Genomic DNA, 14,044 nt, shown 5'->3' on the forward strand with positions numbered 1-14,044 from the left:
TCCCTACCGTTGCACTCACTAGAGCTGGAATAGTAATTTTTACTCCTCCGCTATCCAGCACTTTCACTACTGTTAAACTTATTGGAGTGGGAATAGTAATTTTTACCCCTCCAGTATCCATAATTTTCCCTACTGTTGCATTTATTGTATTTTTTTTAAAAATAATTTAATCTTTAAATTATTATCGATTTTTTTATTTTAAAATATTGATATATATATATAGATGGTCCAGTAGAAGGCTAATGGTAGACGAAACGCGTAGGCCGTCCTATTTATTGCACAATTGCACATGGTGATTCAATAAATGTAATTTGAGACTTACCCTGCTGTGGTGCCGTGACTTTCGCTGAGTAAGGAGACGAGGGAATCCCAGGAATAAATATATATTTTATTTTTATATAATTTTAAAGTTTACAAATTAAATAAAGATAATAGTTAAATATATGTATATGTATAATATAATATGTTTCTGTGTTTATATTTCTTTAAATTAAGTTTATTTGTAATATTTAGTCAAATGTATATTACATTTTATTTAGTTTGTTAAAAATAATATTATTATTTAATATATTTTATATATATTTTTAATGCAATATTTTTTTACATCTATATTTTTTACTTCGATATTTTTGAATCAATATATTTGTACTTACCTGTTTCAGTATAGGGAGTCGGTATTTTTGCATTCTATATTTTTACTGCGATATTTAGAACACCGATGTTTGTTACATCAATATTCTATCAGTGAACCCTTACAGTGCTGTGCCTCACTACCCTGAAAGTTTATTGTTAAAAAGGGGTACTTGGTCACAGTAAAAGGCTCCACAGTACACAGGCCCTAGAACGACAGTAGCAAAAGACCCTGCTTGTTACATTTGGGGCTCAGTATCTCCATTTTCATCTTACTTAGGGGCTGAATCATAGTTTGGCATAATGGCTGCTCCATCACATACCCGTCCGCCTTATTACAAGTGTGATAGGATATAATGCATCACTCGTGCTGATACCTTTGCCTTGCATAGAGGAGTGGCCCGTTATTAAGGGCGGCGGGCCCTGCCTCTCCACCTTTTTCCGACGCATAAAGAGTGTATGTCATGTTGAGCAAAGGTCAGCTTGACAGACAAACTTTACGTTTGGACCAGGCAGCCAGGTGCTGTACATTCTCTAAATGCGCAGGTGCTTGGCTACCTCAATAGAAATTTGCCTGGGTGAACATTTCACAACTCAGCAGGCGTCATCTCCGCAGCTTGGCAAACTGTTCTGTTAGCCTCCCCTCGTGACGAGCGAGAACATTACTGATAGACTGGGCACTTAAGTTCTAGTTTTTTTTTTTGTAAAACTTTATTTCGGCCATTCAGGCCATAAAAGTGCATAAAAAACAATCCCCAAAGTTTTACACTGAATATACAAGGATTACACTTTCATACTATATACACTATTTAAAAATATAAACTTTCAAATTCAGTTTTCTAAAAAAGAGCGAGACAATCATTGCACTGCACTCTAAAAATGAACAAGGGGTTTCATCGAATTGATCCTCCCCTAAAGTTGCATTAAAAGTCCTCTCCTGGTATGCCACATGGCATTTAAAAACCAAGATACCGTAAATACAATTGGGGGACCAGTATCATATTTTAAAACTCTAAAAGCCTCTGCACAACGTGTAAACCCTAAATTTTTGCATAGTTGGATTACCCAACGTTTGCGGGGTAACACATAGGCCGGGCAAAAGAACAACACATGCAAATCAGTTTCAGCCCTTGTTTTGCAACTGGGACACATATTCGAGTTCTCGGGAGCCCATGAACTAGTGTACGCTGCCAAAGGTAAATTCCCCAATCTGAATTGGAAGTACAATTTCCAAGCCATAAGTGACTGGATTACATCTAAAAAGGGTTCCTTCATGGACACCTCTTTTACTTGTAAAAACTCCATTGCCCTCTTTAGCGCTCTCCTGTAAAGACAGCAGATTGAATTGCCTGAAATGTTCTACGAGATCAGCCCTAGATATCGTAGGGCAGGATAGCTCAGGAGACAACCATAGCTCCTACCTCCCAAGCCTCTTCGAAAGACTCCTAATATGGGCCAGCCATGGTATTCTACTGGGATTAAGTCTGGGGAGGAGCTCCTTCAGCTCTTCTTTATACGGGTTCAGCTCAGGGGTTGTCCATAACCTCCGCCAGAATGTCAAGGGCCTGAGGGCAATCTCTTGGTCGATTGGCCTCATACCCAAGTCCATGCGTTTTATGCCCTAAACTGCCGAGGGTCGACTGTCCATCAGTGATGCGTGTCACAAAGTGACATGCATCCTGTCATTGGGTAAAGTTGAGCTAAGGTTTCTCTCCTGCGATCCGAGATGGAGCCCGCTATGTTTTTTTGTAATGTTTTGCGTGTGGGTATGTATGAATGTCTGTGCGTTCAAACTTTGAATAGGTGTGTGCATGCATACAGGCCCGGCCCGTGCAGGGCGTTATACCGGGGCGGTGACGTCAGGCAGGGGAGGGTCAGGGTGGGGGTTGTAAAATGCGGGATATGGACCATTACTGGTAAGTACCGAAAAAAATAAATATAACTAATTTCGTTGCCCACGCTGCATCACATTTGGCGATGCAGTGTGGGCAACGAAATTCGTTTTTTTTTCGGTACTTACCTGTAATGGTCCATATCCCGCATTTTACAACCCCCACCCTGACCCTCCCCTGCCTGACGTCACCGCCCCGGTATAACGCCCTGCACGGGCCTTGCCTGCATGCATATGTGCTGGGTGTGGGTACATGTGTGAAATAGAATGTGTGTGCCTGCACATTATTGGCAGCCACTGCTTGCATACCTTCTGGAATGACACTAATCAGAAACGTTGCCCCAGCACAGGCCGGGGTGTGCAAGTCAATTTGCGCACATTTATCACATTTTGGACATACGCAAATTCGAGTTGAGAATCAATGCACACGCAAAAAAAAAGTACCCTATTTGCTAAAAAATGCACAATGCATTTAGATGTATGTCAACCTTACCAATTATCAGGTAAACTAGGCATGTCGTAATACGATTGTGCCACACTGCGGGACATCTGTTTACCAGCACAAAAATAGACCACAGAAACTAACGTTAGTGCCACGACGTGCTTCCATTAGCATTCTTTCGATATACTCTTTTAGTTAATGTGTTGCGATTTAGTTTGGCATAAGTATTGCGGGAGGCGTTAAGAAAATAAAACATATTTTAATACATTCTTGCTGAAGTTAAAGTGATCTGTTTTGGAAAAAATCAATGAAAACTGTGCTTTTCGGAAAGATAAATAGTTGTCAAGTGATTTGTGCTTGATTACTCTCTAATGATCTTTCTGATTTAATGTTTTGTATGCATCCACGTCATTTGCATAACTTGTTCTTGGCACTCATCAAAAAGCTTTTAAAGGAGATGGCTGCAGCTGGACGTTTTTTGAGCACTTCAGCTGGGGTTCAGCCAGGACTTTGATGCAGAAGAATGGAAACAATAAGCTTAGATTTTATGAAACATCAAAGAAATCCATACATTTCACAAATCCAAGAATTTGGCAAGATCACTGAAAAAAGTAATGGAACAACCAAAATATTTTCTAACCAGCCATTATTCAAAAACTTTCCATTTAAGACGTTTCTGTGCTGATGAGCAGTATTTGGAAAGTGATGAATAAAACATTCACTATGTAAAATGGCCCATTCTGAAGTTCCTTTGACCCGAGTTAATGCTTCCTCGCTGTGTTTACCCTCAGAATGCTCACACCTCACCACATACTTTTGTTAGAGTTGAGCTACTTCGCATAAATGCCTTGGAATAAAAAATGATTCAGAAAAGGGGGTGGTGATGAACAGAGTGTCTGAATTAAGCAGACCACTCTTACCCAGTCCAAAGATCAGGGCTTGATCCATCACCGTTTTTTTGCTCACTGCACCATCCCAGCTCAGAACTTGGCTATATGCAAATTAGTCTGACCCTGGCCCAGTGCATCATGGGAACAGGGCAATTATAAATATTTTCATTGCTATGTGTAGAACACTGCTACACTGGTGTGCTTTGGCCGAATGATTGCAGGTCACAATGCGCATGTGCGAATGGAAAGAGCTTGGTAGACTGCGTGCCAATAAGATAGGTTGAATCTCATGTCTGAGGGCCAGGCATTGTCTCTGATATTGTCACCGAAACTTCAGGCGCTATCTGCTTGAGCCTGGCTCACAAAAAGCAGCGTTCTTTTGCAAAAGCATTTCAAATTCTTAGGTCTCAGCTACAGGCTGCTCGCATCCACTTTCGCCCTTCACGCTCACTTATTTTTTTCTAACTTTTTAAAATGTCATTTTACTGTTCTATCATAACCTTACGCCATGTTAGGACAGTGAATTAAAGGGCACAACCTCCCCTCCCTACTCACGTCTGACATCAGCGGAGCAGCGTGCGGGGTAAGACGATGACCAACGAGTCCTGTGCTTATAGCCATTGAAGCAACACCCCGGCGTCCTGACTATGCTCATGAAGCCTACAAGAAAGCTTCACAAGTCATTGTGCTTGTAGCAGACCGCTGTAGGCACACTTAGCCTAATATTAAATTTAAAATTTCACTTTTCTGTAAATACACATTTTTTAACAAGACGTGAGTAGGGAGGGGAGGTTGTGCCCCCGTCCTGAGGAAGGAGCTTGTCTCCGAAACATGTCGACAACAACGCACACCAGAGGTCTTGTTCATTATACAACTTAGACCTCAATCTGCACTTCTTTTAACAGTACCAGCCAGAGTCCAGAATAAATTTTTCTTTCATACTCTAGTGCCAGGTACTTTTTAATTAATTTTTTCTCACTACACACCCCCCACTCACTCTTAATATACCCCACACACTGGACACCACACATAGTCAACACTGCAAGTGCTCCCGCGTAGTCGTAGGTCGCAGCACGCCGCATCCCGGTAGAGGGGTGCGAAGACCCCGATGATGAAGCATGACACCAAGGGGCCTTTTGGTGTGTGAGGGGTATTTTTCAAAACTCTGAGTGCTTCAATCACTATTGATGTTATATAATAGTCTGGCTGCACAGTTCTGTACCACTTGGAGTTTTCTTATTACGGAGTTTGGGGTACCCAGGTTTAGTGCATTACAATAGTCCAGCCAGCGGAGTATCAGTGCTTGTACCATCGTTCTGAGTTCTGAACGCTTTGTAAATTCTGCATTAGTCAGGTATGCCAAATGCAGTCCATTGAAATGATCAAGACCTTAAAGTACAGGCATTCAATAAATAAATCCCAGGAAATGGATTTCCCTTCTATCAAGGAAAGATTTCACCACTTAATTGACTTGAATGTTCAATCAATGAATCAGTCAATGAATCAGGGGAATTGTAAGCGTGCAACTCACCCATGAGGGTCTCAAGGCGCTGAGGGGGGGAGGGGGGGGGGAGGGGTCCACAGATCTGATTAGCCAAAGAGCCAGGTTCTGAGGATCTTCCTGAAGATGTTCAGGGAGGGGGGCGCGTCTGATGTCTGCCAGTAGCTCATTCCAGGCCTCGGCTGCAAAGTGTGAGAAGGATCTTCCGTCTGCTCTGGCTCTGTGGATGTGCAGAGTTTCAGCCAGTGCAAGGCTGGAGGATCGAAGGTTTCTTTCGGGTATGTGAAAGTTGATTCTGTTGTTGAGGTATTTAGGTCCGTTGTTGTGTAGGCATTTGTAGGCGTGAGTGAGGATTTTGAAGGTGACTCTTTTCTCCACTGAGAGCCAGTGGAGTTATCGTAGGTGTTGGCTGATGTGTTTGTGTCCGGGGATGCCGCGGACGAGTCCGGCGGTGGTATTCTGTACAGTCTGGAGTTTGTAGAGTAGGGACTTGTTTATGCCAGCGTAGAGTACTTTTCCGTAGTCCAGTCTTCTGGTGATGAGTGTGGGTGACTGTATTCCTTGACTCAGGGCGAATGCATTTGAAGGTTTTGTGGAGGATGCAGAGGGTGTTGAAGCAGCTGGATGTGATGGCGTTGACCAGAAGGTTCATGGTGAGTGATAAGTCCAGTACTATGCCGAGGTTTTTGGCGTGGTCTGAGGAGGTGCGTGGTCTGAGGAGGTGGGTGGGCCCCCGAGGGTGGCCAGCCACCAGGTGTTGTCCCTTGCTGAAGGGCTGGTTCCAAGAACGAGGACTTCTGTCTTCTCGGTGTTGAGCTTCAGGCAGCTGTTGGCCATCCGGACTGCGACGTCTTGCATTCCTTTCTGGAAGTTGAGTTTAGCGGTGGTGGGGTCTTTGGTGAGGGAGAGGATAAGCTGGGTGTTGTCAGCGTAGGATAGGATGTTGAGGCAGTGTTGTCGGACGATGGCTGCAAGGGGGGCCATGTAGATGTTGAAGAGGTTGTCAGGCTCAATGATGACCCCTGAGGGACTCTGCAGGTGATTTTTGTGGGATCGGAGAGGAAGGGTGGCAGTCTGATCCTTTGGCTTCTTACGGTGAGGAATGATCGGATCCAGTCCAGGGCTGTTCTTTGAATGCTGGCTTCATGTAGTCTTGTGACTAGTGTGCGGTGGGAGACTGTGTAGAAGGCCGCTGATAGGTAGAGTACGATGAGGGCTGCAGAGTGGCCTTGATCCAGGAGGGTGTGTATGTCATCTATGACGGCGAGTAAGGCGGTACAGATTGGGACGGGTCGAGGACGGCGTTCTCTTCGATGAATCATGTCAGTTCCCTGTTCACAGTTTTTTACGCAACTTTGGCTGCGAAGGGGAGGAGCGAGATGGACCGGTAGTTTTTTAGGTCAGTGGGGTCAGCTGTGGGCATCTTGAACAGGGGCCTGACTTCTATGCACTTTCAGTCATCTGGGAAGGCACCCATTTTGAGGGTGGTATTGATGGTGCATTGTAGTTCGGGTGTGATGCAGCTGCGGTTCTGTGGTAGATGTAAGGAGGGCAGGGGTCGGTGGGAGCCCCCGAGTGGATGCCTTTCATGGTTGAGGAGGTGTCTTTGGTCGTGACCGGTGTCCACTTGGAGATAGTGAGCTGGCTGGTGTCTCTGGGGGGTGGGGTGGCTGTGGCATCAGGTGGAAGGTCGATGAAGTTGTCGTAGAGGTTTTTGATCTTGAGGTGGAAGTAGGTTCCAAGCTTATCGCAGAGGTCTTGGGATGGGGTGATGTCTGTGGCTTCGCTTCATGGTTTGGTGAAATCCCGAATGATACTGAAGAGTTCCTTGGAGTTGGTGGAGTTGCCGAGGATTTTGTTGTGAGGTCAGCATTCAAGGTCATCTCAAGATTCTTCACAGTCGTCAAAGGTGTAGGTGATGAACCCCATTTCATAGGTTACAAGAGAACTAGGGGGCATATTATCAAGAACGGATTTAAAATTATCGCCGCTTTAGCGGCAGGAAACTGCTGCTAAAGCGCCGATAATGGGCTTGATAATATGCCCTTGTGAATTCCCATAGAAGCCCAGGTTCACACAAGAACTTGGGCTTCTATGAGAATGCACAAGGGCATATTATCAAGCCCATTATAGCCACTTTAGCGGCAGTTTCCTGCCGCTAAAGGGGCTATAATTTTAACACTGTTCTTGATAATATGCCCCTAAATGAGTAAGAGACACAGTACTACAAGTCACAGTTTCAGTCTTGATGCCATTTAGGTTTAACTGATTCTTGGTCCTCCATTCAGTAACCATAAGAAGGCAAGTTCTAGGCATGGTTGTACAGGAATCTGGTGATTGAAGAACTGGTTGAAGGCGAGAAGGGAAGTGGGACAGAGTTTGAACAGTGAGTGACTAAAGTAGGTGTGCTGGGAAAATACAAACTGGACAGTGTGAGATGAGGGGAAGTAAGGCTAGAGATGATTTCAACATGCTTCACAGATAATTAGATTTCCCATTCATGGCCTTATCCTGAACAGCAATGTCCGAGAGACAGATGAGGTGATTGGAGTGAAGTACAATTTCAAATGCTGCAACCAACTCTAGCTGAACGGCCATGCAAAATCCAATAACATCTGCTGTTGTTCATCCAGGTAGTGAAGAGAGATGATTTAGTCCTGTGTTGAAGGTGGAAATCAACTTAAGAGTCAACCAAATTATTGGGGGGCGTGGCTTGCGCGCCGCTTCTGCATGGCGGGTCGCGCTTGAGCTCCGGGGTGAGAGTGTCCCGTCGGGCTCATTTCTCCGTTCCTTGACGGCCCCTGTGTGCGGAGAAGGCAGCTTTCAACAACGGAACATGTGCGGAGCTGCTTGTCGATGTTTTCCTAACGATTTGGGCACCGGCTGAGAGATTTCTTCTTCACGACCCAGAGACGCTCGTTTCCTCATAGACGGCCGCCATTTCCAGCTCCTGACGCACTCAGCACTCTCTCCTCAGAAGTGCCGCTCTGGTTACATTCTTGCAGGTCGGGTTGGCTGTCCAGGATATTTATACTGTGATGCCTACATTTGGTAACATTTTTTCCTTTTTTATGTCATTTTATTGCTGCTTGGCTGGAAATTAAGTTGCCCACGCGCTGTTTTTCTTTTCAGTGCAGTTATCTTATACCGGTGTAGTTCTTTTTTCTGCGACCTCATTAATGTGTCCTCCTGCTCTAATTATAATTATATCATTACTCTGCTACCTGCTTGCCCTGCATATAAGTCCGCCGCTATTACTTAATTAGCGCCCATTGAGCTCAGTGTGCTATATCTCTTCTTTTTGAATACAGACTGCGCAGTTTTTGCTCTCCTCTTCCCCTCAAGTGGTTGTACATTTTTTTCTTTGTCGCTGCTCCTTCATGGCTGCAAATATGGGTCGTTCCTCGAGCAACAAAGACTCAAAAGATGTTGGCACGTCGTTGAAAAGGCTTAAGTCAGTGTCTCCTACGCCTGAGTCTGCTCAGTCAGACACTAATTCCACGCTGGACACAATACTAATGCGCCTGAATGAAGTACATGATATTGCGCAGTCAACTAGAACTAATACAGACTTATTGCAAGTGGAAGTGTCTGCTATCAGGAATGACTTTAAGGCCCTCTCTCTGTGTGTATCTGCGACGGAATCGTGAATCAGTTGTGCAGAGGATGGTATGCAGAAACATTCCAGATCCCTCAACCACTTGGAGCGCTCAATGGCGGCATTGCGAAGAGATCTCACTGAGCAGGAGGACCGTAATCGCAGATCTAACCTACGCATTTTTGGTTTGCCGGAAGATTCAGAGAAATCATCTTCATCTATGATAGAGTTCTTATCTCATTGGATTCCGGACACCCTACAAATCTCATTCCACGGAGAGTTTGAGATAGAAAGAGCACATCGTGTTCCAACGTTTCGGTCTAAATCGGCAACCCAGCCAAGAGCAATCATTTTTAAGCCATTGAGGCATCAGCATACTGAACAAATTCTCTCTCATATGCGGAAAGCTAAACAAGTCATCTGGGAAGGTCATCGAATCTAAATTTCTCAGGACTTTGCCAGAGATACGGTCATAAGGAGAAAGGGCTTCCTTAATCTTCGGAAACGTCTTTCTGAGATGGGCATTCCTTTTTCGTTTTCTGGACCATCGAAGTTCCGCATTACTTATAAAGGACGTTCTAGCCGGCTGATTTAACTACATTCCTGGACAACCAGTTGGAGATAGAGATGGAGATTCAAAAGGCGACATCGCAGACTCCTGGTGCCTCGGGCACTTGAACTGTCTCCTTCTTTCTCCTGGATGTACTTTTCTGTATGCCTAGTTCTCTCCTCTCTCCTGTTGTACTTATATGTCGGTCTTAACCTCAGAGGCTATTAATGGCATTCTTCTGTTCTTCTTGTGTCCACACTACTTTCTGTTCTATCCTTCTTCCTTGGACTTATACTGGCTCGATCTTTCATCATTCCTTCTTATCTCTCTTTTGGTTTCTTGTCCTTTTATTTTCCTTTGCTTCTTGCCATTTCTCCTTCCTATTTTCTTACCTCCTGTACAGTTATGACGTTTATTTTTGCTCTTTCTATTGTCTTCAGCTCTTCTTGTCTTTTCTTTCTCTAAATGGTTATTTCAAGTTACTTTTCTCTTTTCTTGATACTTATCTTTTTAATAGTTACCGTGCTTTTTCTGGTATTTGTCTTTTTATATGTTTCTCTTTTCTTTATATTTGGCTATTTTCCTGCGTTTCTCTTCTTACCTACTTATATGCTTCTACTTTTTCCACTTCAGCTACATATTGCTATTGTATACATTATTGTTTGATCATTAACTAAGTATTTCTTTTTAGGATATATATATTGACCGTCATGCATTCATCTTCTATTCATGATTTATCTCATGCTTTTGTTTTTCCTATCAGTTTGTTTGATAGTATTAATTACAATAGATATGTCTCTTAATACTAGTTTGATAACTAAATGTGTTTGTACAAATCTCTTGGTTACAATATGACTGTTTACATCGTTAGGCTGCTTTGCGTTGCTACTTTTGATTCTCACCAGTTCCTATTTTACTGCTATCAGTTTGCTATAGTTTTTGGGGCTATTGTTATCAATTGCTTTTCTTCCTAGTACGGGTCCCTTACTCGCCTTTCCACGTTCTCCCTAGTATGATGCTGGTCTTTTTTAGGCCTCCCCTCCTGCTTCTTCTTTTCCTCCTCTCTTTTCTCTTCTCTTCTTTTCTTTCTTTCTCTCTATCTTGGATTCCCCACATGGATTCTCCCTCCGTGTTTCTTATGGTTGTTCGTAGGTTCCTTGTATTTGTGTGGTTGGTTCTTTTTCTGTTATCCATGTCGTCTTTTCTTTCTTATCATGCATTTCCATGCCGGGTTTAAATGTTTTATCCCTTAATGTTAAGGGTTTGAATCATCCAGTGAAGAGGTCGAAAGTCTTAGATTACTGCAAATCTCTGTCTTCTGACCTGGTTCTTTTTCAAGAGACCAAAGTCACTAACAGAGAAGCGTTGTTTTTGAAGAAAGAATGGGTTTCGGATGTTTGCTGTTCTGATGCTTTTGGTAAACGAAATGGAGTTATTACATTAATTTCAAAAAGTTCTGATTTATCTATAATCTCGTCTGATCATGATTCTGATGGTCGCTGGCTGTTATCTAGATTGTCGGATGGACAGCATGATCTGTATGTGATGAATATCTATGCTCCTAACGTTGACGATCCGATCTTTTGGAAATCGGTCACCAAAAAATTAAATGACACCCCGCACTCTGGCAATCTTATTGTGGGCGGAGATTTTAATTTACCGATGGACCCTCTTTTAGATAGGAACTCTGCATTTCAGTTTCGTCCTCCTAAATCTCACAAAAATATGCTTAACATGTGTTCCATTACTCATCTTCAAGATATTTGGCGTCTTCATAATCCCACTGGTAGTGATTTTTCTTTCTTCTCTTCGCCTCACTCTTCCTTCTCTCGTATTGACTATCTCCTGGTTCATTCTTCTCTTGTTTCATCTTCTTCTTCTCCGCTTGTACATCCTATTTTGATTTCTGATCACGCTGCGGTCACTTTTACGCTGTCATCCTTTGCCCCTAAGTCACGTGCTCGTTCATGGAGATTGAATACCGAAGTTTTGCATGACCCTTTTCAGGTTGATGAATTTTCTAAAGCTATAGATACTTTTTTCCATGAAAACGAAGGCTCTGTCTCTTCCCCAATCGTTCTATGGGACTCCTTTAAATGCACTTTCCGTGGTCAAGTCATTAAATGTATGTCCAAACGAAATTCCGAAATTAAAAAGGAACTTACAGATTTGTCATCTGAAATAAAAACTCTGGAAGCTTCCTTTAGGCACTCTAAGGACCCAACTTGTTTACAACAAATAAAACTACTAAAATACAAATATAATACTATTGTTACTAAAAGAGCTCATATTGGTGTACAAGCACAGAAATCCAAGAAGTTGTTGCTAAAAAATAGAGCTGGAAAGATTTTAGCTGCTACATTAAAATTTCAAGATTTCTCTTTCAAGTCCTCGCAGATCTCTTCTATTACTGACCACACGGGGTCTAAAAAATTCCAAACAGGGGAAATACTTGAAGTTTTTCGTGACTTTTATAATAAATTGTATACTCCTTCTACTCAATCTTCTTTTCACCAATGTCAGGATTTTTTTAAATCTATTCCGATCCAGTCGGTCTCTGATGATGATCGTACTTTCTTAAATAAGCCTATTTCCCCTGAGGAAATCGTTTCTGCAATTAAAGCTACTCGTTCTGGCAAGGCTCCGGGCCCTGATGGTTATCCAATTTTATTTTATAAAACCTTTCTTCCTACGCTTGTCCCCAAATTACAATCTGTCTTTGACGCTTTTGTTAGGGATGGGTCTGTCTCTGGTACAGCTGCTGAAGCTACCATAGTAGTGATCCCGAAAGAAGGGAAAGACCATTCGGATCCCAAAAACTTCTGTCCTATTTCTCTCCTTAACATGGAAGCTAAGATTTTTGCTAAAATCCTGGCCAAAAGATTGGAATCCTTTATCCCTCATCTTGTTCATCCTTCTCAAACTGGTTTTGTGAAGGGTCGTCTTGCGCGAGACAATATACGCACTTTCTGTCATATTCTCGGTGCGGCTAAACGGTCTCAACTTCCTGCCGCGGCCTTGGCCCTTGATGCGGAAAAAGCCTTCGACAAGGTATCTTGGCCATTTCTTCGTGCTGTTTTATGCGCGCACAACCTTGGTGACTCCTTCATTAATATGATGATGTCCTTATATTCTCAACCTAAAGCTAACATTAGAGTTAATGGCGCTACGTCATCTTTTTTCAATCTTCGTCAGGGCACTAGACAGGGGTGTCCTTTATCCCCACTTTTGTTTTTATTATCTATTGATCCTCTTCTTCGATTGATTGAGTTACATCCTGATATTAAAGGTTTTTCTTTCGGGCCTCACTGTATTAAAACTGCTGCATACGCAGATGATGTTCTTATTTTTTCGGATGATATTGCCTTGGCAATCCCTGCTATCTCAAATACCATTTCCCTCTTCTCATCGGTTTCAGGTTATACCCTAAATAAAGATAAGACGGAAATGTTCCCTTTGAATCCCTATTGTTTTCCTTCTCATATGGGCTCAGCGGGCTTTAAGTGGCAGTCTACACACCTGAAATACTTAGGGATTTATTTTTGCTCTACTCTCTATGCCACCACTACCTATAATGAATCCCAGACTCTCCTTAAAGTGCGTCGTCTTTTGGATACTTGATCTCCAAAACATATTTCATGGTGGGGTCGCCTCCAGACTCTCAAAATGATGATCACGCCGATTATTAATTTTGTTTCATCTATGCTTCCGGTAAAATTATCGGACTCCTTTTTTCGCGAAATCGATGTTCTGACATCAAAATTTTTATGGAATGACAAACGTGCTAGACTTGCATACAAATTTTTGCGTCGTCCTTGCGATATGGGAGGTTGTAATTTTCCTGATTGGGAAAAATACCAAACTGCCTTTTTGGCCTCCCATGGTGCTTTATGGTTCTCTCCTCCATCTCTTCATGTTCCCTCTTGGTTGCTCATAGAACAAGAATTAGCATCCCCCTTGCCTACTGCCTCTTTTTGCACTGCCTCTACTTTACATATCCTGTTCTCTCGGTCTATCATTATTGATACTATTGCTGCGGTCAGGAAGATAGACAGGAAGGTGGCAATCCCTTTACATAAAACTAGGTGGTCATCTATCTGGCGGAAATCCAAAATTAAACTCAACATTACTCCTAGCCTCATGTTCTATTGGGCAGATAAGGGGTTCTCTCTTGTTAAACATTTATATGGTGCTTCTGATGAGCCATTACCTTTTTCCACCTTGGCTCACAGACATTCTTTAACAAATCTTGATTTCTATACTTTTCTTAAAATTAAAGTGGCCCTTTCTAAAGTTCGTCTTCATCCTACCTCTTCTACTATCTCACTTTTTCATATCTGGATTAAATCTGGTCATGTCGCCTCCAAAATTTATAAATTTTTGTCATCTGCCTCACTACCTGCACAAACGGTTGCTCAACAAAAATGGTTACATCATTTTGATCATGCCATTACAGATCATATTTCCTCGGACACTTGGCAATTAATTGGTAAATTTTCTCTTCGTAATAAAATTGCACCATCTTTAATGCAGTCTAAGTTT

This window comes from Lissotriton vulgaris, chromosome 8, assembly GCF_964263255.1.
Source record: "Lissotriton vulgaris chromosome 8, aLisVul1.2, whole genome shotgun sequence".
NCBI lineage: Eukaryota > Metazoa > Chordata > Amphibia > Caudata > Salamandridae > Lissotriton > Lissotriton vulgaris.